This window comes from Protobothrops mucrosquamatus, unplaced genomic scaffold (assembly GCF_001527695.2).
Source record: "Protobothrops mucrosquamatus isolate PMUCROS unplaced genomic scaffold, P.Mucros_1.0 scaffold516, whole genome shotgun sequence".
Classification (NCBI taxonomy): Eukaryota; Metazoa; Chordata; class Lepidosauria; order Squamata; family Viperidae; genus Protobothrops; species Protobothrops mucrosquamatus.
In genome coordinates, this window is record NW_015386829.1 from 433,794 (window position 1) to 436,927 (window position 3,134).

Consider the following 3,134-nt stretch of genomic DNA (forward strand, 5'->3'; position numbering starts at 1 on the left):
AAATGGACTCCAGAAGGTGGTAGAGGACAGGAAGGCCTGGAGGAACGTTGTCCATGGGGTTGCGATGGGTTGGACACGACTTCGCAACTAACAACAAAAAAAGATGGCACAAATTGGACAACAATTAAAGCAAACCCATGTTACCCAGAAGGGACTTCAATCATCAAAGGCCTGGGCAAAAAGCCAGGTCATCAAGGCTCTTCAAAATACGACCATGGTATTTTTGAATTGAAGGGAAGAAAAGTGTAATAAGTATATGATCCAAAAATTTGTATTGCAATATATTTTTCCACATTTTCAGTCAGACCATAGTGTTTAATATGTATCTTCTGGGGTTATAAATATACAATAAATATGCCTTATTATTGCCATTATTTTTCTTTTTTTGTTTTTGAGACAAAAGAAAAAGAGAAAAAATATTCCTTCTGACCTACATGTTTTTATTCTACAACAATTTTAGAAAATGAATTAATTTTACTACCACTATACCTAGATTAAAAATATGTGGCAGATATTAGTCTATGTGCCCCATTAAAATTTTTGAATTGTTAATGATATGAAGGATAGATCCATGAAAATCATTGTCTTTCTATTTCAATGATACCATTTCTGGATACCATCACAGGCTTCTCTAATATTGCGCCAGAAGCAGTCTGGGCTACTGGCAAATGAATTCGGAAATAGAAATGGTTTGCTGCTTCTATCTCTATTTATTCAACTATAGTGAAAAAAAATCTCATGCAATTTCATTTCCATGTATAGTACGAAAGACTAATGTTGCTCAGTATTACAAGGAATGTTCAGAAAATATAAATTATTTCTATGTAACATTTCTATGTATGGGTACAGGTCAATTCATTTTTATTCTTTTACAATAGCCAATCAAAACTTTTATTGAATCAGACTTTGAAGTTGATTTATTCTTATTTCCCATAGTAACATGTCTTCAAGTTCCTCAATTATCATACCTAGTAGTCAGCTGTGCTTTGTCAGGTGTTTTACAACTGTTTCAAGTGCTTTATAACATGTTTCAAAGCTTTAAACAAACAAAATTTTAAACTTAAGAACAATTCCAGAAAGGATCCACTTAAACTGAAATTTCATAGGGATGTTTTGTTAATATAACTCTTTGAAGTTCCTCAGAGATGGGAAATGCTGATTCAGGTTTAGTTTTTTGCTATTCTGTGTTGCCAAAGGAAGAATAAGAAGTCAATTTTCTGTATTATGATGTACTATAAACAGACCAAATCTCATTCACAAACAACTATTACTTAAGAAAGAAAGCTAATACCAACTAGCAGAAGGTATCCATGAACACCAGTTAGCAGTCAAAAGACTCAAAAGACTCCTTTGAATCAATGTTGACTCCTGGCAACTGCCTAAATAAATCCCTGTAATTTTCTTGGTGAGATTTCAGAAGTGATTTCTATTGCCTGTTTCCTTGGGCTGAAAAAGAATGATTGGCTCAAAGTCACCCCACTAGTTTTGTGCCTAAGTTGGAACTGCAACTTATAGTCTGCCAGTTTCTAGCCTAATGCCTTAACCACTACACCATCTCTCTCTCTCTCTCTCTCTCTCTCTCTCTCTCTCTCTCTCTCTCTCTCTCTCTCTCTCTCTCTCTCTCTCTCATAGTAATAAAATAAAGACCAAGAAAAATTATTCATTTCAACAATCAAAAGACAATTGTTTTAATCAGAAAATTCCACAATTGTTATCCAAAAAAATAAAAGCAAAAAAAAAGAAAAAAGAGTAGCGGAATAGGATGGATGAATGGAGGGATTATGTGCCATCAAATCATAAATAGGCAAGGGAGTAAAATCTGACTCATTAGAGAATGAGGAAATTGTGCCAAAGCCAGGAAGAAAGTTCACAAATCCTTCATTTTCTTCCAGTTGGAAATGCAGACATATAAAATGCTTGAGAAATACATTGAATGTTGTCAGAAGAAAGAATGCTGAAGCAGTACTTGGCATTTACCTACATAGTTCTGATCACTTCAAAGTAAACATGCACTCTTGTCCTATGTTCATCAGTCACAAGTGCTTATCGTTCTGGAAGAGAAGAGTAGGGTTCTGGAGCCTAGTAAGTGAAGAGTTTTAGACAAAGTTGAAAGATCCAAATTGCAAAATCCATATGAAAATCTCAGGTATTTTCAGTATCCAAATAACTTCAGTCCAGTCTAGTAGTTCTATTTTAGAAAAGCTAAAAGTTGTATGATTTAACTTTTAAAAGCTATTTCAATTTTTTTCATACTTGTAAAATGATATAGTTTCAAGTTGGATGAATTTCAATTTATAAGTTGAAAAAGAATTACATTATATTTACATTATACAAAAAAAGTTATACTGTTGAGATTCCATGGCCATATTCACATAGTATATTGGTTACTAAATTAATCTACATTCTGGGTTTGGACAACCATAGACCAGTCAAACAAAGCATATGTAAACAACATGATAAGCCACATAAATATAAGAAAAAATTTAGTGTTCTTCAAATGCAGCATTAGGTCTTTAACTGATCTTATTAAGCAAACTCCATTAACATACCCTATTCTTTCATATATTGTAACACAGTTCTCCTTGTGGATGCACTTGTATGATAATCATGCCCACCTATTTGATAATGACATTTAATAATAACAGAGTTGGAAGGAACATTGGAGATCTTCTAATCCAACTCGCTGCTCAAACATCATTCTGGATAAATTGCTGTCCAATATCTTCTTAAACACTCCACTTCTGAAAGCTACCTGTTCCACTGATAAATTGTTCTCACTATCAGGAAATTTCTTCTTAGTTCTAGGTTGGATGTCTCTTTGATAAGCTTCTATCCATTACTTCTTGTCTTGCCCTCAGATATTTTGAGTATAGGTTGACTCTCTCAAATATTAGAAGACTGATATGTCACCCTTTATCTTTTTCTTTGTTAGACTAGACAAAGTTCTTGCAACCAGTTCTTGCAACCATTCATCATATGTTTTAGCCTTTGTTGTCCTTCTCTGCATTTTTTTCTGTACCATGTTTCCCCGAAAGTAAACCCGCCCCATAAAGTAAGCTCCAGCTGATTTTTTTGGGGGGGAGCTAAATAAGCCCTCCACCGAAAGTAAACCCTACTTAAGGGCCTGCACAGAT